This window comes from Trachypithecus francoisi, unplaced genomic scaffold, assembly GCF_009764315.1.
Source record: "Trachypithecus francoisi isolate TF-2019V2 unplaced genomic scaffold, Tfra_2.0 Contig00231, whole genome shotgun sequence".
In the NCBI taxonomy this organism is placed as follows: Eukaryota; Metazoa; Chordata; class Mammalia; order Primates; family Cercopithecidae; genus Trachypithecus; species Trachypithecus francoisi.
The window spans coordinates 3,407-28,866 of NW_022680518.1; the positions used below are offsets into that span (position 1 = coordinate 3,407).

A 25,460-nucleotide genomic window follows, 5' to 3' on the forward strand; every position below is an offset into this window, starting at 1 on the left:
GATGTTGCTCTCTTTCTCTGTTCCAGTCCAAGTTCACAAATGATTAAGCCCAATGTGTCAAAGTAGGAAAGCATAAAGAAATTGCAGGCCAGCTTCTTCAAAGACATACATGTGGACAAGAAACATATGAAAACAGCTCAACATCACTGATCATTAGAAAAATGCAAATCAAAACCACAATGAGATATTATCTCCCACCAGTCAGAATAGCCATTATTAAAAAGTCAAACAAATAAACAAAACAGATGCTGGCAAAGTTGAGGAATAAAAGGAACACTTTTCCACTGTTGGTGGTAGAAGTGTAAATTAGTTCAGCCTTTGTGGAAGACAGTGACCATTCCTCAAAGATCTAGAGGCAGAAATGCCATTTGGCCCAGCAATCCCATTACTGGGTATATACCCAAAATAATATAAATCATTCTATTTTAAAGATACATGGATACATATGTTCATTGAAGCACTATTCACAATAACAAAGACATGGAATCAACCAAAATGTGCACCAATGATAGACTGGATAAAGAAAATGTGGCACATATACATTATGGAATACTATGTAGCCACAAAAAGGAATGAGATCATGTCCTTTGCAGAGACATGGATGGAGCTGGAAGTCATTATCCTCAGCAAACTAATGCAAGAACAGAAAACCAAATACTACATGTTCTCACTTATAAGTAGGAGCTGAATCATGAGAACACATGGACAAATTTTGGGGAAAAACATACACTGGGGCCTATCAGGGCACTGGGGGAGGGAAAGCATCAGGAAGAATAGCTAATGAATGCTGGGGATAAAACCTAGGTGATGGGATGATCTGTGCAGCAAACCTCCATGGCACATGTTTACCTATGTAACACACCCGCACATCCTACACATGAACACCTGAACTTAAGATAACAGTTGAAGGAAAAAAAAAATTGAATATAATTAGGGCTTAAGTCAATGGAAAAAAAAGGAAAAATGAAATTGCAGGCCAAAACCTGGACAGTAAATTTTCATATAGTGTCTTCCACATAATGATACCCATTAGGAACGTCCCGTATCTTTGTAGTTACATGGTAATTTCAAGAACATGGGATAAAACCATCGTTGTCTCTTTTAATTACACATTCAAGTAATATTTAACATACTGCCTTATAATTGTGTCTATGCTTTAATAAATAGTTTTGAATGAATGAAGAAAAATATTCTTTATTAACTTCTTTTGTAATGTGTTTGAACTTTCAAAGAAAAATAACTTCATGCAATGGAAAAGACTGCAATCATAATTTTCTTCCTAATTGGGTTCATCTTCTCTGTAATTTGGAGAGAGATAGGTTTGTGCATATGGATTATGATAGTCATGCACATAAAAATTCTATTTTACTGTCTGGCATCTAAAGTATATTTTCAAATCTGGTTCTAAAAAGAAAAACAAGGACATATATATAGCTTATATATATATAGCTTGTCCTCTTTAAAAAGCCTGGTCATATTATTATAAAAATGATATCTGAGACTATTCTGGCAGAGTTGAGATTATTTTTTATTTTTTTTATTATACTTTAAGTTCTAGGGTACATGTGCATAACGTGCAGGTTTGTTACATATGTATACTTATGCCATGTTGGTGTGCTGCACCCATCAACTCGTCAGCACCCATCAATTCATCATTTATATCATGTATAACTCCCCAATGCAATCCCTCCCTCCTCCCCCCTCCCCATGACAGGCCCCAGTGTGTGATGTTCCCCTTCCCGAGTCCAAGTGATCTCATTGTTCAGTTCCCACCTATGAGTGAGAACATGCGGTGTTTGGTTCTCTCTTCTTGTGATAGTTGCTAAGAATGATGGTTTCCAGCTGCATCCATGTCCCTACAAAGGACGCAAACTCATCCTTTTTGATGGCTGCATAGTATTCCATGGTGTATATGTGCCACATTTTCTTAATCCAGTCTGTCACAGATGGACATTTGGGTTGATTCCAAGTCTTTGCTATTGTGAATAGTGTCGCAATAAACATACGTGTGCATGTGTCTTTGTAGTAGAATAATTTATAATCCTTTGGGTATATACCCAGTAGTGGGATGGCTGGGTCATATGGTACATCTAGTTCTAGATCCTTGAGGAATCGCCATACTGTTTTCCATAATGGTTGAACTAGTTTACAATCACACCAACAGTGTAAAAGTGTCCCTATTTCTCCACATCCTCTCCAACACCTGTTGTTTCCTGACTTCTTAATGATTGCCATTCTAACTGGTGTGAGATGGTATCTCATTGTGGTTTTGATTTGCATTTCTCTGATGGCGAGTGATGATGAGCATTTTTTCATGTGTCTGTTGGCTGTATGGATGTCTTCTTTTGAGAATGTCTGTTCATATCCTTTCCCCACTTTTTGATGGGGTTGTTTGTTTTTTTCTTGTATATTTGTTTGAGTTCTTTGTAGATTCTGGATATTAGCCCTTTGTCAGATGAGTAGGTTGCAAAAATTTTCTCCCATTCTGTAGGTTGCCTGTTCACTCTGATGGTAGTTTCTTTTGCTGTGCAAAAGCTCTTTAGTTTAATGAGATCCCATTTGTCAATTTTGGCTTTTGCTGCCGTTGCTTTTGGTGTTTTAGACATGAAGTCCTTGCCCATGCCTATGTCCTGAATGGTACTACCTAGGTTTTCTTCTAGGGTTTTTATGGTATTAGGTCTAACATTTAAGTCTCTAATCCATCTTGAATTAATCTTCGTATAAGGGGTAAGGAAAGGATCCAGTTTCAGCTTTCTCCTTATGGCTAGCCAATTTTCCCAGCACCATTATTAAATAGGGAATCCTTTCCCCATTTCTTGTTTTTGTCAGGTTTGTCAAAGATCAGATGTCTGTAGATGTGTGGTATTATTTCTGAGGACTCTGTTCTGTTCCATTGGTCTATATCTCTGTTGTGGTACCAGTACCATGCTGTTTTGGTTACTGTAGCCTTGTAGTATAGTTTGAAGTCAGGTAGCGTGACGCCTCCAGCTTTGCCCTTTTGACTTAGGATTGTCTTGGCAATGCGGGCTCTTTTTTGGTTCCATATGAACTTTAAAGCAGTTTTTTCCAGTTCTGTGAAGAAAGTCATGGTAGCTTGATGGGGATGGCATTGAATCTATAAATAACCTTGGGCAGTATGGCCATTTTCACGATATTGATTCTTCCTATCCATGAGCATGGTATGTTCTTCCATTTGTTTATGTCCTCTTGATTTCACTGAGCAGTGGTTTGTAGTTCTCCTTGAAGAGGTCCTTTACATTCCTTGTAAGCTGGATTCCTAGGTATTTTATTCTCTTTGAAGCAATTGTGAATGGAAGTTCGTTCCTGATTTGGCTCTCTGCTTGTCTGTTACTGGTGTATAAGAATGCTTGTGATTTTTGCACATTAATTTTGTATCCTGAGTCTTTGCTGAAGTTGCTTATCAGCTTAAGGAGATTTTGGGCTGAGACGATGGGGTTTTCTAAATATACAATCATGTCATCTGCAAACAGGGACAATTTGACTTCTTCTTTTCCTAACTGGATACCCTTGATTTCTTTCTCTTGCCTGATTGCCCTAGCCAGAACTTCCAACACTATGTTGAATAGGAGTGGTGAGAGAGGGCATCCCTGTCTTGTGCCAGTTTTCAAAGGGAATTTTTCCAGTTTTTGCCCATTCAGTATGATATTAGCTGTGGGTTTGTCATAAATAGCTCTTACTATTTTGAGGTATGTTCCATCAATACTGAATTTATTGATCGTTTTGAGCATGAAGGGCTGTTGAATTTTGTCAAAAGCCTTTTCTGCATCTATTGAGATAATCATGTGGTTCTTGTCTTTGGTTCTGTTTATATGCTGGATTACGTTTATTGATTTTTGAATGTTGAACCAGCCTTGCATCCCAGGGATGAAGACCACTTGATCATGGTGCATAAGCTTTTTGATGTGCTGCTGAATCTGGTTTGCCAGTATTTTATTGAGAATTTTTGCATCGATGTTCATCAGGGATATTGGTCTAAAATTCTCTTTTTCTGTTGTGTCTCTGCCAGGCTTTGGTATCAGGATGATGTTGGCCTCGTAAAATGAGTTAGGGAGGATTCCCTCTTTTTCTATTGATTGGAATAGTTTCAGAAGGAATGGTACCAGCTCCTCCTTGTACCTCTGGTAGAATTCATCTGTGAATCCATCTGGTCCTGGACTTTTTTTGGTGGTAGGCTATTAATTGTTGCCTCAATTTCAGAGCCTGCTATTGGTCTATTCAGGGATTCAACTTCTTCCTGGTTTAGTCTTGGAAGAGTGTAAGTGTCCAGGAAATTATCCATTTCTTCTAGATTTTCCAGTAGATTTGCATAGAGGCATTTATAGTATTCTCTGATGGTTGTTTGTATTTCTGTGGGGTCGGTGGTGATATCCCCTTTATCATTTTTTATTGCGTTTATTTGATTCCTCTCTCTTTTCTTCTTTATTAGTCTTGCTAGCGGTCTGTCAATTTTGTTGATCTTTTCAAAAAACCAACTCCTGGATTCATTGATTTTTTGGAGGGTTTTTTGTGTCTCTATCTCCTTCAGTTCTGCTCTAATCTTAGTTATTTCTTCCCTTCTGCTAGCTTTTGAATGTGTTTGCTCTTGCCTCTCTAGTTCTTTTAATTGTGATGTTAGAGTGTCAATTTTAGATCTTTCCTGCTTTCTCTTGTGGGCATTTAGTGCTATAAATTTCCCTCTACCCACTGCTTTAAATGTGTCCCAGAGATTCTGGTATGTTGTATCTTTGTTCTCATTGATTTCAAAGAACATCTTTATTTCTGCTTTCATTTCGTTATGTACCCAGTAGTCATTCAGGAGCAGGTTGTTCAGTTTCTATGTAGTTGAGTGGTTTGGATTGAGTTTCTTAGTCCTTTGTTCTGGTTTGATTGCACTGTGGTCTGAGAGACAGTTTGTTATAATTTCTGTTCTTTGACATTTGCTGAGGAGTGCTTTACTTCCAATTATGTGGTCAATTTGGGAAAAAGTGCTATGTGGTGCTGAGAAGAATGTATATTCTGTTGTTTTGGGGTGGAGAGTTCTATAGATGTCTATTAGGTCTGCTTGGTGCAGAGATGAGTTCAATTCCTGGATATCCTTGTTAACTTTCTGTCTCGTTGATCTGTCTAATGTTGACAGTGGAGTGTTGAAGTCTCCCATTATTATTGTATGGGAGTCTAAGTCTCTTTGTAGGTCTCTAAGGACTGCTTTATGAATCTGGGTGCTCCTGTATTGGGTGCGTATATATTTAGGAGAGTTAGCTCTTCCTGTTGAATTGATCCCTTTACCATTATGTAATGGCCTTCTTTGTCTCTTTTGATCTTTGATGGTTTAAAGTCTGTTTTATCAGAGACTAGGATTGCAACCCCTGCTTTTTTTTGTTCTCCATTTGCTTGGTAGATCTTCCTCCATCCCTTTATTTTGAGCCTATGTATGTCTCTGCATGTGAGATGGGTCTCCTGAATACAGCATACTGATGGATCTTGACTCTTTATCCAGTTTGCCAGTCTGTGTCTTTTAATTGGAGCATTTAGTCCATTGACATTTAAGGTTAATATTGTTATGTGTGAACTTGATCCCGTCATTATGATATTAACTGGTTATTTTGCTCGTTAGTTGATGCAGTTTCTTCCTAGCCTCGATGGTCTTTACATTTTGGCATGTTTTTGCAATGGCTGGTACCGGTTGTTCCTTTCCATGTTTAGAGCTTCCTTCAGGGTCTCTTGTAAGGCAGGCCTGGTGGTGACAGAATCTCTAAGCATTTGCTTACCTGTAAAGGATTTTATTTCTCCTTCACTGATGAAGCTTAGTTTGGCTGGATATGAAATTCTGGGTTGAAAATTCTTTTCTTTAAGAATGTTGAATATTGGCCACCACTCTCTTCTGGCTTGTAGAGTTTCTGCCGAGAGATCTGCTGTGAGTCTGGTAGGCTTCCCTTTGTGGGTAACCCGACCTTTCTCTCTGGCTGCCCTTAAGATTTTTCCTTCATTTCAACGTTGGTGAATCTGGGAATTATATGTCTTGGAGTTGCTCTTCTTGAGGAGTATCTTTGTGGCGTTCTCTGTATTCCTGAAGAGTGTTTTCCAACTTGGTTCCATTTTCCCCCTCACTTTCAGGCACCCCAATCAGACATAGATTTGGTCTTTTTACATAATCCCATACTTCTTGCAGGCTTTGTTCATTTCTTTTTCTTCTTTTTTCTTTTGGTTTCTCTTCTCGCTTCATTTCATTCATTTGATCCTCAATCGCTGATACTCTTTCTTCCAGTTGATCGAGTCGGTTACTGAAGCTTGTGCATTTGTCACGTATTTCTCGTGTCATGGTTTTCATCTCTGTCATTTCGTTTATGATCTTCTCTGCATCAATTAGTCTAGCTGTTAATTCTTCCACTCTTCTTTCAAGATTTTTAGTTTCTTTGCTCTGGGTACGTAATTCCTCCTTTACCTCTGAGAAGTTTGATGGACTGAAGACTTCTTCTCTCATCTCGTCAAAGTCATTCTCTGACCAGCTTTGATCCATTGCTGGCAATGGGCTGCACTCCTTTGCAGGGGGAAATGTGCTCTTATTTTTTGAATTTCCAGCTTTTCTGCCCTTCTTCTTCCCCATCTTTGTGGTTTTATCTGTCTCTGGTCTTTGATGATGGTGACGTACTGATGGGGTTTTGATATAGGTGTCCTTCCTGTTTGATAGTTTTCCATCTGACAGTCAGAAGGACTGTCTGTTGGTCTGTTGGAGATTGCTTGAGGTCCACTCCAGACCCTGTTTGCCTGGGTATCAGCAGCAGAGGTTGCCTAAGATAGAATATTGCTGAACAGCGAGTGTAGCTGTCTGATTCTTCCTTTGGAAGTTTCCTCTCAGGGGTAACTCCACCCTGTGAGGTGTGGGGTGTCAGACTGCCCCTAGTGGGGGATGTCTCCCAGCTAGGCTACTCATGGGTCAGGGACCCACCTGAGCAGGCCGTCTGTCCATTCTCAGATCTCAACCTCCACGTTGGGAGATCCAGGGCTCTCCCCAAAGCTGTCAGACAGAGTCGTTCGCGTCTGCACCTGCCCCCGCTGCTTCCCCTATTGGACTTCAGCTTTGCGCTCTCCCCAGAGGTGGAGTCTACAGAGACAGGCAGGCTTCCTTGAGCTGCTGTGAGCTCCACCCAGTTCGAGCTTCCCAGCGGCTTTGTTTACCTACTTAAGCCTCAGCAATGGCGGACACCCCTCCCCCAGCCTCGCTGCTGCCTTGCGGATAGATCGGGGCAGACTGCTGTGTTAGCAGTGAGGGAGGCTCCATGGGCATGGGACCCTCCCGGCCAGGTATGGGATATATTCTCCTGGTGTGCCTGTTTCCTTAAAGTGCAGTATTGGGGTGGGAGTTACCCGATTTTCCAGGTGTTGTGTGTCTCAGTTCCCCTGGCTAGGAAAACGGATTTCCTTCCCTCTTGTGCTTCCAGGTGAGGTGAGGCCTCGCCCTGCTTCAGCTCTCGCTGGTCAGGCTGCAACAGCTGACCAGCACCGATTGTCCGGCACTCCCTAGTGAGATGACCCCAGTACCTCAGTTGAAAATGCAGAAATAGGCCGGGCGCGGTGGCTCAAGCCTGTAATCCCAGCACTTTGTGAGGCCGAGACGGGCGGATCACAAGGTCAGGAGATCGAGACCATCCTGGCGAACACAGTGAAACCCCGTCTCTACTAAAAATACAAAAAACTAGCCAGGCGAGTGGCGGGCGCCTGTAGTCCCAGTTACTTGGGAGGCTGAGGCAGGAGAATGGCGGGAACCGGGAGGCGGAGCTTGCAGTGAGCTGAGATCTGGCCACTGCACTCCAGCCTGGGTGACAGAGCAAGACTCCGCCTCCAAAAAAAAAAAAAAAAAAGAAAATGCAGAAATCACCAGTCTTCTGTGTCGCTCGCACTGGGAGTGGAGACTGGAGCTGTTCCTATTCGGCCATCTTGCTCAGCCCCCCAAAAACAAGTGTCGAGATTCTTGATTATAAGTGGACACGTTTTGTGCTTGTGCATTGGTAATTATGCTGTTCATAGGAAAACAGTGACTCACCATTATGTATAATTGGTAAACAGATGGGGATTATTTGATAGACTTCTTTTTTGTTTGTTTGCTTTCTTTTTAAAGTAGAAAAAAAGGTCATTTTCTTCCCCTAACTTAAAGGGGTAGAGAGCAGTGTAAGAGATCTGGCCAATTTCATCCTTGGAATAGCATTTTTTGAAAAAGAAAGGGAGGAGGCAAAAATATTTTGGCATATATTATCTTCATTCTATGTGGATCATGAATAGAATTTAAAACAATATATTTTTGAAATCTAAAAAAAAATTTAAATCTTTAGAATCCTGATCTTGCAAATATGTAATAAGTAAGTAAGAGTTTCACAGTATAAATTTTCTGGAAATGTACTTTTGAAATATGTCAATATTCATTATTCAAGACAAAAGGTCTGTGATCAAGTAAATTTGGGAAAAACTAGTTTGAAGAGTAATACAGATTTCTTTATTGTAGCACTTCTTAGAACCTTTAAATGCTAATGTGGACCATGACTACATACATGTAATGTGTATCTCTTTCTCTCTCTACACACACACACACACACACACACACACAATCTATCTATTTTATAGACAGACCAGTTTTCAAATGCATATTTGACTACAGAACTATTTTTTTCTCCTTAGAGTATCATAGGGAGGAAGGTTCTGTAGAACATACTTCAGAACACTGAAATGAATGTTCTTCAATTCACCCATTAAGTCTTCAAGATTGCCGTTGTTTATTGATTCACTGATGAGTAGACTAAATGATATTTGACTGGTTTGATAATGTGAAACAATCTCAAATAAATGAATTGTGTACTGGTTTCTAACTATATTCTGGCTAACCTTTCCCTTTTGTCTAACCTGTGGAAGAAATTCATGATTAAAATATGCTTTAATTTTAACTAAGAAATCTTTGTCTGCTGTGGGGAAAAGAGCTCTATTTCTGCCCTGAAATTATATCAAGCTGTAACTCTGATTAATAAAAAAACTTAGAGCCTTGATGAAATAAATCATTGTAATAACAATATTCATCATCATTATTATTTCCTTAGAAAGAGAACTGGCTTCTGGGTATTCTTAGCCTAATCCCATCTGCCACCACAAAATTTAGACTTTGAAGCAAATGCATGAGGTATTTCCTGGATCACATCCTTAGATAACAAAGAGCTTCATTAAATATAGAAAGCTCTTCCTAGCCTCTGCCTCCCACCGATTTAATATATAAAAGATCGTGCTAGATACAGAAATTGTATTTACATTCCTGAATCCACACAGTATCATATGATGTTGTGTGAGAGAGGCTGAAGGTCACTGTCTACCAAGCAGTCAGCAAGGCCAAGTGTTGGATTCAGTTGCTCTCTTTTCCTGATTTCAATTAAAAAAAAAAAAAAAGAGCAGCAGCAGTAATAACAATGACACAAAAAGCCTAAAACCAGTTTTCAAGTAATGATAGCCTGCAACCCCTGCAAGAATGCAAAGATGTTCCAGCTGAACACTATGCTAACACCCGGTCTGGTGCTCTTTTGTATCCATGCAAGGCAGAAAAGAAGAAGCTACCTAGAAGAGCATAGGCTGAAAAATGAACTAGAAACCTGGGAAAATCTGCTATGGAAAATTACAAGATAACATAATAGTAGTAATATACAAATATGGTTTAGGTAAGATACTCAGGCCAGGCAAAAAGCTATTTTAATTTTCTGCAACTCTAGCTTTACCTACAGGCTGCGTGACTTAAAGCCAAGGAACCATGTAGATGTCTCTGAGATATATCTTGCCTGACAATGGTGCACATTTCTCTGCAAATTCTTTAATGGTAACTTTGAAATTGCTCTTTATAACTATTCTAATAATCCATGCAATGGTTAAATCTAGTGTGGAAATTTTAATTATTAAAGTGAAGTGATGGTGGCTGGCAAGATGGCTGAATAGGAACAACTCTGGTCTGCAGCTCCCAGTGAGATCAACACTGAAGGTCAGTAATTACTGCATTTCCAACTGAGGTCCCAAGTCATCTCATTGGGACTGGTTAGACAGTGGGCTTATCCCACGGAGTGTGAGCTGAAGCAGGGCGGGGCAGGGGAAGGAAGGGCAAGGGATTGGCAAGTCCCTCCCCTGGACAAGGGAAGCCCTGAGGGACTGTGCCCTGAGGAACAGTGCACTCCAGCCCAGATACAACGCTTTTTCCATGGTCTTCGCAACACACAGACCAAGAAATTCCCTCAGGTGTCTATATCAGTAGGGCCCTGGATTTCAAGCACAAAACTGGGCAGCCATTTGGGCGGACACTGAGCTAGCTGTGGGAGTTTTTTTTTTTTTTGTACCTCAGTGGTGCCTGGAATGCCAGTGAGACAGAACCATTTACTCCCTTGGAAAGGGGGCTGAAGCCAGGGAGCCAAGTGGTCTAGCTCAGCAGATCCCACTCCCATGGAGCCCAGCAAGCGAAGATCCACTGGCTGGAAATTCTCACTGCCAGCACAGCAGTCTGAACTCAACCTGGGACACTTGAGCTTGGTCAGGGGTGGGGTATCCGCCATTAGTGAGACTTGAGTAGGTTGTTTTCCTCTCACAGTGTAAACAAAACCACTGAGAAGTTTTAACTGAGTGGAACCCACCACAGCTCTGCAAAGCCATTGTAGCCAGAATGCCCCTCTAGATTTCTCCTCTCTGGGCAGGGTGTTACTGAAAGAAAAGCAGCAGCCCCACTCAGGGGCTTGTAAATCAAACTCCCATCTCCCTGGGACACAGCATCTGGAGGAAGGGCCAGCTGTGGGTGCAGCTTCAACAGACTTAAATGTTCCTGCCTGCTGGCTCTGAAGAGAGCAGCAGATCTCCCAGCACAGTGCTCGAGCTCTCTTAAGGAACAGACTGCCTCCTCAAGTGGGTCCCGGACTCCCATGCCTCCTGGCTGGGAGACATCCTCCAGAAGGGGATGATAGACACCTCATACAGGAGAGCTGTAGCTGGCATCTGGCGGGTGCTCCTCTGAGATGAAGCTTCCAGAGGAAGAACAGGCAGCAATCTTTGCTGTTCTGCAGCCTCTGCTGCTAATACCCAGGAAAATAGGGTCTGAAGTGGGCCTCCATCAATCCATTAAACTCCAGCAGACCTGCAGCAGAGGGGCCTGACTGATAGAAGGAAAACTAACAAACAGAAAGGAATTGCATCAACATCAACAAAAAGGATGTCCACACAGAAACCTCACCCGAAGGTCAGCAACATCAATGATCAAAAGCAGAAAAAAAAAAGGCACAAAAAGGCTGAAAATTCCAAAAATTAGAATACCTCTTTTCCTCCAAAGGATCACAACTCCTCCCCAGCAAGGGAACAAAATGGGACAGAGAATGAATTTGACAAACTAACAGAAGTAGGCTTCCAAAGGTAGATAATAACAAACTCCTCTGAGCTAAAGGAGCATGTTCTAAACCAATGCAAGGAAGCTAAGAACCTTGAAGAAAGGTTAGAAAAATTGCTAACTGGAATAGCTAGTTTAGAGAAGAGCATACATGACCCAATGGAGCTGAAAACATAGCAGAAGAACTTCGTGAAGCATACACAAGTATCAATAGGTGAATTGATGAAATGGAAGAAAGGATATCAGAGATTGAAGATCAACTTAATGAAAGAAAGCATGAAGACAAGATTAGAGAAAAAAGAATTAGAAGGAACAAATGAACCCTCCAAGAATTATAGGACTACGTGAAAAGACCAAACCTATGTTTGATTGGTGTATCTTAAAGTGATGGGGAAAACGAATCAAGTTGGAAAACACTCTTCAGAATATAATCCAGGAGAACTTCCCCAATCTAGCAAGACAGGCCAACATTAAAATTCAGAAAATACAGAGAACACCACAAAGATACTGTTTGAGAAGAGCAACCCCATAACACATAATTGTCAGATTCACCAAGGTTGAAATGAAGGAAAATATGTTAAGGGCAGCCAGACAGAAAGGTCAGGTTACCCACAAAGGGAAGCCCATCAGACTAACAGTGGATGTCTGGGCAGAAACCCTACAAGCCAGTAGAGAGTGGGGGCCAACGTTCAACATTCTTAAAGAAAATAATTTTCAACCAGTAATTTAGTATCCAGCCAAACTAAGCTTTATAAGTGAAGGAGAAATCAAATCCTTTACAGGCAAGCAAATGCTGAGAGATATTGTCACCACCAGGCCTGACTTACAAGAGCTCCTGAAGGAAGCACTAAATATGGAAAGGCAAAACCAGTACCAGCCACTGCAAAAATTGTAAAGACCATCAACACTATGAAGAAACTGAATTAACAAATGGGCAAAATTAGCAGCTAGCATCATAATGACAGGATCAAATTCACACATATCAATATTAATATTAAATGTAAATGGGCTAAATGTCCCAATTAAAAGACACAGACTGGCAAATTCGATAAAGAGTCAAGACCAATCGGTGTGTTGTATGCAGGAGACCCTTCTCATGTGGAAAGGCACAAGTAGGCTCAAAATGAAGGAATGGAGGAAAATTCACCAAGAAAATGGAAAGCAAAAAAAATGCAGGGTTGCATTCCTAGTCTCTAATAAAACAGACTTTAAACCAACAAATATAAAAAAAGACAAAGAAGGGAATTACATAATGGTAAAGGGATCAATGAAACAAGAAGAGCTAACTATCATAAATATATATGCACCCAATACAGGAGCACCAAGATTCATAAAGCAAGTTCACAGAGACCTACAAAGAGACTTAGACTCCCACACAATAATAGTGGGAGAATTTAACATCCCACTGTCAATATTAGACAGATCAACGAGAGAAAATCAACAAGAATATTCAGGACTTGAACTCAGCTCTGGACCAAGGGGATCTAATAGACATCTACATAATTATCCACCCCAAATAAACAGAATATACATTCTTCTTAGCACCACATCACACTTATTCTAAAATGGAGCACATAATTGGAAGTAAAGCACTCCTCAGCAAATGCAAAAGAAGGGAAATCATAACAGTCTCTCAGACCACAGTGCAATCAAATAAGAACTCAGGATTAAGAAACTCACTCAAAACTGCTCAACTATGGAAACTGAACAACCTACTCCTGAATGACTACTGGCTACATAACGAAATGAAGGCAGAAATAAAAATGTTCTTTGAAACCAATGAGAAGAAGGACACACAAACCAGAATCTCTGGGACACAGCTAAAGCAGTGTTTAGAGGGAAATTTATAGCACTAAATACCCACAGGAGAAAGCAGGAAAGATCTAAAATGGACAACCTAACATCGCAATTAAAAGAAGTAGAGAGACAAGAGCAAACACATTCAAAAGCTAACAGAAGAGAAGAAATAATTAAGATCAGAGCAGAACTGAAGGAGATACAGACTCAAAAAACCCTTCAAAAAAATCAACATATCCAGGGGCTGATTTTTTGATAAGATTAACAAAACAGATAGACCACTAGCCAGACTAATAAAGAAGAAAGGAGATTATAATCAAATAGATATAATAAAAAATGATAAATGGGATATCACCACTGATTTCACAGAAATACAAACTATCATCAGAGAATACTATAAACATCTCTACACAAATAAACTAGAAAACCTAGAAGAAATGGAAAAATTCCTGGACACATATATCCTTCCAAGACTAAACCAGGAAGAAGTCGAATCCCTGAATAAAACAATAACAAATTCTGAAATTGAGGTAGTAATTTATAGTCTACCAACCAAAAAAAGCCCAGGACCAGATGGATTCACAGCTGAATTCTATCAGAGGTACAAATGGGAACTGATACCATCCCTTCTGAAACTATTCCAAACAACAGAAAAAGAGGGACTCCTCACTAACTCATTTTATGAGGTCAGCATGATCCTGATACCAAAACCTGGCAGAGATACAACAACAAAAAAAGAAAATTTCAGGCCAATATCCCTGATGAACATCGATGCAAAAATCCTCAATAAAATACTGGCAAACTGAATCCAGCAGCACATCAAAAAGCTTATCCACCACAGTCAAGTCAGCTTTATCCCTGGGATGCAAGGCTGCTCCAACATACACAAATCAATAAATGTAATCTATCACATAAACAGAAACAATGACAAAAACCACATGATTATCTCAATAGATGCAGAAAAGGCCTTTGATAAAATTTGACACCTCTTCATGCTAAAATGTCCCAAAAAACTAGGTATTGATGGAACATATCTCAAAATAATAAGAGCTATTTATGATAAACCCACAGCCAATATTATACTGAATGAGCAAAAGCTGGAAGCATTCCCTTTGAAAACCAGTGCAAGACAAGGATGACCTCTCTCACCACTCCTATTTAACATAGTATTGGAAGTCCTGGCTAGGGCAATCACGCAAGAGAAAGAAATAAAGCATATTCAAATAGGAAGAGAGGAAGTCAAATTGTCTCTGTTTGGAGATGGCATGATTGTATATTTAGAAAATCCCATCATCTCAGCCCAAAATTTCCTTAAGCTGATAAGCAAATTCAACAAAGTCTCAGGATACAAAATCAATGGGCTGCAAAATCACAAGCATTCCTATACACCGATAACAGACAAATAGCCAAATCATGAGTGAACTCCCATTCACAATTCCTACAAAGAGAATAAAATACCTAGGAATACAATTTACAAGGATGTGAAGGACCTCTTTAAGGAGAACTGCAAACCACTGCTCAAGGAAATAAGGGAGGACACAAACAAATGGAAAAACATTCCACGCTCATGGATAGGAAGAATCAATATTGTGAAAATAACCATACTGCCTATAGTAATTTATAGATTCAATGCTATCCCCATCGAGCTACCATTGACTTTCTTCACAGAATTAGAAAAAACTATTTTAAATTTTACATGGAACCAAAAAAGAGTCTGCATTGCCAAGACAATCCTAAGTGAAAAGAACAAAGCTGGAGACCTGACTTCAAACTATACTACAAGGCTACAGTAGCCAAAACAGCATGGTACTGGTGCCAAAACAGATATATAGACCAAGGGAACAGAACAGAGGCCTCAGAAATAAAGCCACACATCAACAACCATCTGGTCTTTGACAAATCTGACAAAAACAAGCAGTGGGGAAGGGATTCCCTATTTAATAAACAGTGTTGGGAAAACTGGCTAGCTATATGCAGAAACCTGAAACTGGACCCCTTCCTTACAACTTATACAAAAATTAACTCAAGATGTGTGAAAGATTTAAATGTAAGTCCTGAAACCATAAAAACCCTAGAAGAAACCTACCTGAATGGTAGGCAATACCATTCAGGACATAGGCATGGGTAAAGACTTCATGACTAAAACACCAAAAGCAACGGCAACAAAAGCCAAAATTGACAAATGAAATTTAATTAAACTAAAGAGCTTCTTCACAGTAAAAAGAAACTATCAGAAGAGTGAACAGGCAACCTACAGAATAGGAGAAAATTTTTGCCATCTATCCATCTGACAAAGGACTAATACCCAGAATCTATGAGAAACTTAAATAAATTTACAAGAAAATTCCAACAACCTCATTAAAAAGTGGGCAAAATATATGACCAGACACTTCTCAAAAGAGGACACTTATGCAGCCAACAAACATATGAAAAAAAGGTCATCATTGCTGGTCATTAGAGAAATGCAAATCAAACCCACAATGAAATACCACCTCATGCCAGTTAGAATGGTGACCAGTAAAAAGTCAGGAGACAGCAGATGCCGTAGAGGATGTGGAAAAGTAGGAATGCTTTTACACAGTTGGTGGGAGTGTAAATTAGTTCAACCATTGTGGAAGAGAGTGTGTTGATTCCTTCCTCAACCGGAAGTACCATTTGATCCAGCAATCCCATTACTGAATACCTACCCAAAGGATCATAAATTATTCTACCATAAAGACATGCATATGTATGTTTATTGCAGCACTGTTCACAATAGCATAGACTTGGAATCAACCCAAATGCTTATCAATGATAGACTAGATAAAGAAAATGTGACCCATATACACCATGGAATACTAAGCAGCCATAAAAATGGATGAGTTCATGTCCTTTGCAGGGACATGGGTGAAGCTGGAAACCATCACTCTCAGCAAAGTAACTCAGGAACAGAAAACCAAGCACCACATGTTCTCACTCCTTAGTGGAAGTTGAACAATGAGAACACATGGACACAGGGAAGGGAACATCACACTCCCTGTAGGGCGTGTATCCCAGAAAGTAAAGTATTAAAACAAAAAATAAAGTGAAACATTTTTCATGACTCATATAAAAACTATAAACCTTGATCAGATCCCGTCAAATAATTTGAAAAATTTGGTAGAGAATATATATTTTGTATCATGTAAAATTGGTAACATTCTGTTGGTTTTTGACCCCGATAAGTCAGTTTCATATTGTTTGAGAGAAAAAAAAATGGAAACTAAATGTTATTGTGGAAAGTACTACAAACAGAAATTTCATCTTTTGCTCATCTCTCCTTCTCTGAATCTTACTAGATGCAACCATAAGAAGCCAATTTACATTATCAGCACTCAACCTAGAAGTCTCCTTATTGATCAAATCAGTATATAGTCTGGTTATCATTTGACAATGAAAGAAAAAGTACTTTCTTCAGACAACAAAGGAATAAACTTTAGTGGATATTTTGGTAAATTTTACCACATTATATTAAAGCCATCTGTATATTAAGACAACCATAATCAAAATTAAGAGACAAGTGCTAGATGGAGAGATTTTTGCAACTCATAGAGACTATAATACAAGAGATTATTAAACAAAATGCACAAGAAACTACAAATTAATAAGAAAGTTTCAACAACTCACTAGAAAAAATGTTCAAATATGAACTGGTAGCCATGAAAAAGTAAATATTAATGTCAAACCTCTATAGTTGTCATGACAAATTAGCACAAAATGTATGGCTTAAACAAAACACATTTATTATCTTACACTTCTTGAGGTCAGTGGTTTGAAACAGTTCTCAACACCCTAACATCAAGTTGTCAGCAGGATGCATTGCTTTCTAGAGGCTCTAAGGGAGAATTCGTTTCTTGCTCTTTCAGATTGTTAGTGAAATTTAATTCCTTGAGTTTGTGTTACTACAGTTCCTGTTTTCTTGTAGGCTATAAACTGAGAGTCACTTATAGCTTCTAGGGGATGCCACATTTCCTGGCTTGTGGCATTTATTTTCCATCTTCAAACCCAGTAACAGTGGATGGAATTCTTCTTGCATTGAATTTCTCTGACTCTGCTGCCATCTTTTATGCTTTTAGGAGCTCTTATGATTACATTGGGAAAACCCAGCTGCAGGATAATCTTCCTGTCTCAATCTCTTTAACCTTAATCACATCTGAAAATCCCTTTACCAATGTATGATAACATATTCATAGGTTCTGGGAACTGGGGCATGGATATCTTTGTTGCATGGGATGGGGAGCACATTATTCTGCCTAGCACATTCAAAACCACATGACATTTAGTTTAAACTAATTTGTAATCAGAAAATGTGTACGTAAACAATGACATGAAATTGAATTAAAACCACTGAACAGTTTAAACGTTGTATTTTATTTTATACACTGAATTGGCAAAGGTTAAAAATTTGACCATATCAAGTGTTGGCTAGGACATGGGGAAACAAATACTAATGGTGGGGGTATACATTGCTGTAGATAAAAAACAAACATCAAGCAAACCAGGCAGATCCTTAAAAACAAAGGTGATCCCAGTGTCTGGTTAAGAATAAGTGCTAAGGGAATTAAATGCAATAATAGATCACTATGCCTACCATCTCACTATACCTGAATCCACCACTCTCTGCTAAATGCCCAATCCTTTCAGGTAAGATGGTTGATAGTGTAGGTTTTTATTTATCTTTTGTAATTTTCTCCTATGGCCCTTTCTAAGCCTATCTTTAAAACTTGCTTCTGTTTTCTCATCTTAATCTGAGAATCATGCTAACTGTCTGAATCCCAACAGTAGATTTGACTGTAAGCTACTTTTTTACACTCTGAACTTGATTAAAAATTACATTTCCACCACCCTGGAACTGAAAGTAAGCCTCAATTAAAAGGAAAATCGTGCATATAGATATTGATATGAACCATTCTAACTCATTATGCCAAAATACTGTATCTCAGTGCCTTGCTTAAATATGAATACAGTACTTTTATGATGTGATGGCTAATTTTATGTGTCAGCTTGACTAGGCATGGTACCCAGATGTTTGTTCAAACATCAGTCTGGATGTTTCTGTGAGAGTCCTTCTTGATGAGACTGATATTTAAATTGGTACACTTTGAGTAAAGAAATCGCCCTCCATGATGTGGGTGGGCCTCATCCAGTAAATTGAAGGCCTGAATAGAACAAATGAATGATTTCCTGCAAGCACGGGTGACTTCTACAGCAGATGACATTCAGACCTGTGAACCACAGCATTGGCTTTTCTTTGAATACTATGGTTTAAAGGTTTATGTCCTCTCAAAAGTTATATGCTAAAATTCTAAGCCCTATAAGGTGGGAGCCTTTATGAATGGGATCGGGGCTTTTATAAAAGAAGCCCAGAGAGCTATATGAGGACCACATATGATAATACAACTAGAAAGCACTTTCTATAAACCAGGAAGTGGGCCCTCTCCAGAGAGTAAATCTGCCTTAATTTTGGACATCCCGGTATCCAGAACTGTGAGAAAAAAATTTCTCTTGTTTATAAACTACTCACTCTATGGTATTTTGCAATAGTATCCTGAACAGACTGAAACTGCATTCTGCATCTCCAGCCTGCCGGCCTGTGGTTGAACTTTCTAGCCTTTATAAACTGCATGTATTAGTCCATTTTCACACGGTCGATAAAGACATATCCAAGACTGAGTAATTTATAAAGAAAAAGAGGTTTAATGGACTCACAGTTCCACGTGGCTGGGGCAGCCTCAAAATCATGGCAGAAGGTGAAAGGCACATCTTTCACGGCAGCAGGCAAGAGAGAATGACAGACAAGCAAAAGGAGAAACCCCTGATAAAACCATCAGATCTCCTGAGACTTACTCACTACCACGAGAACAGTACGGGGGAAATTGCCCCCATGATATAATTATCTCTCACCAGGTCCCTCCCACAACATGTGGAAATTATGGGAGCTACAATTCAAGATGAGATTTGGGTGGGGACACGGAGAAGTCATATCACTGCATGAGCTAATTACTTAAAATCAATTTCTCTCTCTCTTTTTATCTCCCCTACACACACACACACACACACACCACACACACACACACAAACACACACATGCACACATCTATTCTATTGGTTTTGTTTCTCTAGAGAACTCTGACTAGTACACATGACTCATAAAGTATGTGACTAATTAAAGATATCTACTTTTAAAAATTCAGAGCAGATATAGGCACTCAAAAAACCTTTACGATATAACACTTAACAACAAATGTATGACATGCACTATTTGGGAAGCTTTCAAAAATTATAGTAGTCAAAGTTCAAGATGATCACAGCTCCCAAGTGGTATTCACACTCTTATGTAACCTTTTCCTACATGAAACCACGATTAGTATGTGTGACCAACAGAATATAGCAAAAATATGTAGATCCACAGATTCCTTCAATCAAATAATAAGGCCTTTAAAAAGTTTATGGAAGATGTCCTTTAGTTCTTTTAATAGAAGCCCATAGTGGAGAAAGAGTTACCTCAAAGCAATTTGTGACTGTGGCTTTTGTTTAACCTAGTGAACCTCAGTAAGGTTGAAGGAGACAAAAAATATTTTTACAGAAGATTATATCTAAAAAATCACAGACAGCTTCATGAAAGGGACAGAGAGCAGAAATTAAAGCCTGCAACTTCCAAATTTCTGCAAGTAGGAAGCAGCTGCAAACATGTACTTCCTTTTGTGAAAAAGAAAGGGTAACTCAGGGCAGAAGCAAGATCCCAGAGGGTGAAGCCCAGAACCACAGTAAATCATTTGCAGGCAGCAGTTTGAGTCCTAATCAAGGAACTTTCAACACGTGCCTGGATGGATTTAAGCCTTGCTGTGGGCCAGTAGGTGTAACTCTTGTTTTCTCTAGTTCGAATGGGTGTTACTACTTCAGCTGTTCTAAGCTTGTCTCACCACTCTATGTCAGTCGTGTGTGTGTTGGAGGGCAAGTGTCATCATCTTGTTAGCTCACAAGACCCCAGACTGAAAAATATCTGGACACAAGGTGCTTTCCTTAAGGAATTACACAGAAGTAGACTCCTTTGCACCTGGAATTGATGTAGATGATAAGATTCTGGATGTCACACCGAAATTGAATGAGACAAGACTTTGGGGTCCCTGGGAGGGGATGAGAGTATTTTACATGTAAGACAGACATAAATCATTGGGGAAAAGAGTCAGACTGTGGCAGCCATCCTTCAAGATGGTCCCCCAAATCCCCATGTTCTAGAATTGAGACTTCTTTTGTAGTTTTTTCCACAGTATAGGAGGATGGGGTCTGTGACAAATATGAGAAGTGATGACATTTCACTTTTGAGATAGATTGCAAATGATACTCTGACTTTCATCTTGGCATTCTCATCCCCTCACCACTCCCCAAGTTCATTTTGTCTCTCCTTTCTCTCTCCTTTCTTCAGATCACTTACTCTGGCAAAAGTCAGCCTCTTATGTCATGAGCAGCATCACTGAGAAGCCCATGTGTTAAGAAACTGAGGCCTCTGATCCGTGGTCAGTGAGAAATTGAGGGCTCCTACTGATAGCCACTGAATGTACTTGGAAATGGCCCTGCAGTCTCAGACAAGCTTTCTGCAGACTTCATCCTAAACCTTGACTGCAGCCTTCTGAAAACACTCTGAGCCAAAACCATCTGGTGAAAGCACTCCCTGATTCCTGACTCTCATACACCATGTGATAAAATAAGTTTCTTGTTTAAGGTGCCATATTTTTTGGTAATTTGTTATATAGCAATTAACAGCTACTATGCTCATTCAAGTGTTTATTAATATCTTACCAGATATCCTACCTTTTTCCAGGTGCTATCAGACGTAAAGCATAATATCTGACCTCTTTATCAGTCAGGTCTCAATGCTGAAATCAGAAGCCACTGTAGAAATTTTTGACTGGAAATATTTTGATAGAGGTTTATAGATGCTTTGAAATATACTGGAAAACTTGAAGTGCGTGGTCAAGCAGATCCCTTAGGGGCCACTGTTTGAGACCATGATTGGTAGCAGGAGCTCAAAAGCACACCTCTGTGAATGAATGAGAAGATGGCATAAAAAGTGACCCCACAGCCACTGCTGCAATTTTATTTTTTTGTCATTTTAATTAAGTACAAATTTTAGAAGTGAATAAATATAAATACTATAGCACATATATTTCCCAAATAATATATATATATATATATATATGTGTGTGTGTCTGTGGGTGTGTGTGTGTGAATTTGGGAAATAAAAGAGTATTATATTTTACTCAAACAACATCAAACATGCGGTCACGTAAGTTTGATGAAGAAGGTAATATTTTAGCCTAAGAATGAGAATTCTGTAAGACAATGTGTTACTTTATAGTATCAGTTATGTGACTCTTCCACACTGATATTTTGGGTGCAGTTGCACCCTCTTTGCCCTATACTCTTGGGAGAATAGAAAGTTTCTTCACACTTTTCCATTCACTGTAACTTCTCCTGTAGGACAGCCCACAAATCCATTTCCCGAAATATATTAAGGAAACAAACAAAAAACAAATATAGAGAAAAATAAAGGTAAGTGTCTGGGAGGGTGAGAAATCAAATTCAGTGGGGTTTAAACTATATCACATACAAGTACCCCAAAGTTGTGGTTTTGGAGAAATTCACCTTGGATAGAGACATGGTCAAGTGACATATTCCCTTTACTTAAAAAAAAAAAAAAAATACATAGCTGTATCCTTGGAAGAGAGGCAAGGAGGGAAGTAGGGTGACTGTCTTTGATTTCTGTTGGGGTTCAGAGGAAGTGTAACTTTCCTAAAAGATACCTTGACATTTGTCACATTTAGCTATTCATTCCTTTGTATTTAGGAAAAACGCCTGAGCCTGCTGTGGCTCAGGCTCTTAGTACCTTTTCTTGGGCTTCTTGGATCTCATAAATGATAACTCTACTTTTAGTGTTGCTTTCTCCAAAGGAACCTGAATACCAGCATTCCCTTCATTATCCTAAAGCATGACTCTCTGCCTAAGAAAACCGCTATAGTTTACATTTACGTTTACTTTATACCTCTCTTAATCTTTTGAGAAATGCCTCTCTTTCTATTCTGCATGGTAAAGTTCTAATTTATTACAACTATGAAACAGATATTTCCTTCTTTTCTGATTTCTTAGATATTGAATTCCTTTATTATTGCCAAGCACAATCTGCTTTGCTAAATTATTCAATATAAGCTTGCCTTTTCCATTAGACTTTGGAATTCCTGAGATAAGAAATTATGTTTCATTCTGAAGGTGTGCTTAAATCAACTGAAAGATGGTTTGTCCAAACACAATATAGAGGAATAGAGTTATTCTCTACACAGCCACCTTTAGTTGCAAGAGCAGCTAGAAATAGGAGTTATACTACTGCGATACCTTACGTTGTTTTAACCTGATTGTCTTTCTCTTAACTGAGAGAGCCGGACAGACTCCATTTTAGTTCCTTCACTCACAGCCCCTTTACCTTCCTCCCTTAAGGGCATAACTAGTGCAAGTTGACTCCAAGCACGTCCAGGAATGCACTTACTGATAATATATTGAGGCAAGCTGAACCAGCAGCTCCTGGGGATGTGCTCGGTGGACGGCACCTAAAACCCCTGCATTTATCTCTTTGTGATAGCTGAAGCCCCTGCACATGGAACTGTTTATTTTTTCTGTAATTGCTTCTGTAACCAAACAATTTTTTAACTTTATGCCTGTTCTGCTTCTGTAAAAATTGCTTCAGCTAAACTCCCCCTCCCCTATTTAGACCACAATATAAAAATAAATCTAGCCCCTTCTTCTGGGCCGAAAGAATTCTGAGCACCAGCCGTCTCTCAGTCGCCGGCTAATAAAGGACTCCTGAATTCATCTCAGAGTGGGGCATTTCTCTATAACTCACTCGGTGACAACAACACCATGACATGACCTCTCTTCCTTTATGGTTATTTGGTTGTCACCTAGATGTGCTGATTTGTTCTATGTCTGTTTCTTCCAGACTCTAGGAGTTTGAGTCTTGAAATTCCTATGACTTCATGCCAGTGCTCTTCTGTTTAGTGACACGTTTTTCTTGATTGAATTATGTTTTTATTACTTGAGAATTGTTTAAACCTATAATATCACTGACTCCTCAGCTGATTTTATCTTAGCCTAGAGAGAAATTTCTCTGGTAAGTTGCCTGGGGGAATCAGTAGTCTCAGAACAACTAATACTTAATACGATTTTAAGTTATTAATACCTCAATACTATTTTTTACAAAGGAAATGTCACAAATTTACATGTCATCTTTGGACAGGGGCCATGCTAATCTTACATGTGCCTTTCCAATTTCGGCATGTGTGCAAGCGAAGTGAGCATCTTAATACTGTTTTAAGGATTAGTGTCTCTACACTATGGTGCATGTTATGGCAAGTTTAATTCTGTTTTATCCGTTCAGGAAATCACCTTTTGGATTTCCAGACAACCTCGGTGGTTAACCAGGGTTCCCACTTTTGAGAAGCTTTAAAAAACAACTTTTCTCCCCCTAGGTCCTTGAGGCTCCAAATGTACAGCTCAGATTTTGATACATCTCCTATTTCTAGGGAATATGTAAGTCATTCCCTAGCCTCTGGCTGGTTTCACAACACAGAAATGTCACTCTCAATGACCTGGGAGCTACCCCATTGAAAGACAATCATCTAGAAAGATAGCACCTCTATCTTCCAGTCTTTAGGAGAGGCTAGAAATGTAACTTTCCTAAGCCTCAATTAGTAAACACTTCTGGCCTAATCACATTGACCAACCTCTCTCCTAACATCATGCAGTAGATTTTACTAGCTCATGCAAAACTCTCCTGCCTTTTGTTTCAACAGAATTGAATTCAGTCTTTCTCCTCTGTTGCAATAGTTTCGACCTCTTTTGAAATAGTCTTAAGTAACATTTTCTTCACCTCTTTAACAATATCTCTTGCAATTTTTCTTTGACATTCAATTAATGATTAATTAGTTCTGAAGATTTTTTAAAAATCTACTTTCATTAAATATTAAAATGGAAAAAAAATTATTGTTTTAAGATCCTTGAAATTGCATTTAATAAATGAATAGTTGGCCCCACACCTGACATATTTCACCCCTACTTTATTCTCTACTGTAATGACCAAAAAAAAAATTTTTAAAGCAAATCAGTGGTCTTTGTAAAACACATCAGAGAGGTTCTGATTACTACTAAGTCTACTTAAATACAAATGTCTCAAAAAGAAGACAGTAAATATTTTAAAGGTATTTCTCTGCTGTTTTTTGTTCTCTCAATCTACTCAAATGGTTCAACTGAAAGCATCCTACTGAGGAAAAATAGGTCTATTTTATTGCTTTAATTTGTCATTCAAGGCTGGGCATGTTGATCCAAACCTGGGCTTCCCATCGATATCATCTGAGAACTGCTGCAACATATTCCCGGGGCCCTTTCAGACCTAATGAAGCGTCCCCTCCGCCTCAACCTCCCCTGGGGAATGTGAGTTTGTCTTGCAGCCTAACACTTGGATGGCTAAAATGACAAGTTAGAAAGGAAGATACTGTGTTTCCACAGGTCCTAGCTCAGAAACTGGGATCCTGTAAAAAAACATAAACTGTTGAATTGGCATTAAATAAGCATCAGTAGGGTGATGGGGAACAATTCTAGTACCCAGCAAACCACCAGTACAGCAGGCCCTGCTGCCCCAGTCCATGGATGTCAGCACCTTTCCCCACCCCACAGAGCCTCGGCAAGCAAACAGTGGTGGAGCATGAAGGCTACAACTCAAAAAGTTTCTTTCCCTAGAAAGAAACCAAGGGAGCTGTTTCAAACACAGTGACACGTGGAGACCCCTCCAAAAGGTGACTTTTGAGTAGGAACCTGAGAAAGGTGGAGGGGGCCATGGAGAACGACCAGTCCATGAAGCCATCCCAGGATTAAAGACCCAGCACCAGGAGGGCAATGGAATGTCCTGACCTCTGAGTCTTTCATGCTTCCTTCCTTATTGGTGTCCAAACAGAAACACGGGGCAATTTCATGTACGTCCATGATGGAAGCCGGAAGCAGTCGCATTGCAGAGCCGAGGTGGGGATAAAATCTGGCCCAACAGTGAAGCCAGAAGCAGGTGCTGCTTGCCACTCACCACAATACAGGTCATGAAGCATAACCAGGACTTGAAGGAACGTCCAGGGGCAGCCAGGCTGCCAGTATCTTAGTAGAGATCCTAGGAGATCACATGAGCTGGTTGGCGGGGGGAAAACAGGAAAGCTTCAGAAAATTC

The 25,460-nt window shown here is 39.5% G+C and overlaps 1 non-coding gene across 1 annotated transcript; it reads right to left on the reverse strand.

Annotated features, from left to right (window-relative positions):
- Nucleotides 1–23,441: 23,441 nt before the first annotated feature.
- On the reverse strand, nt 23,442–23,546 carry LOC117080700. Its single transcript, XR_004435925.1, has one exon. It is a non-coding gene; the product is annotated as a U6 spliceosomal RNA (small nuclear RNA).
- Between the last annotated feature and the right edge of the window lie 1,914 nt (nt 23,547–25,460).